Genomic DNA, 448 nt, shown 5'->3' on the forward strand with positions numbered 1-448 from the left:
ATTTTTCGATCACTTTTCTTCCCTCGAACAATTTCAAAACTCTTTTTTTCCCAGCTGGGGGTCTCTGGGGGGGGGGGGTGTCGGTGGTGTGTGGGGTGCGGCCCCCCCCTTATCCAGACAGGTGCAGCGTGTTCCCATAGACCAGTCTTTCTCAGCGCAAACTTCAGCTGACTTGCAGATATTGGACATTTCATTGTTTCCACGCCAGGAACTTTGCTTTTTTCACAACTGTACTCTGGTTCTACTGTTCAGTTTATTATGTAGGAAGTATGAGGTTGGAATTTTTCGTCTTTCTCTTTTAGTCTGTGAGATGGGGATATGATTTCTTAAGGTTGATTTTATTGTTTTCTCGTTCTACTGTATTATAATTATTGCTATTATAGAAACATTTATGGTATGATTTTTCTTATAGTAATATAATGACAAAAAGATTTAAAGGGGGGGGGGG

The sequence above is a fragment of the Penaeus monodon genome, chromosome 28 (assembly GCF_015228065.2).
Source record: "Penaeus monodon isolate SGIC_2016 chromosome 28, NSTDA_Pmon_1, whole genome shotgun sequence".
Lineage (NCBI taxonomy): Eukaryota > Metazoa > Arthropoda > Malacostraca > Decapoda > Penaeidae > Penaeus > Penaeus monodon.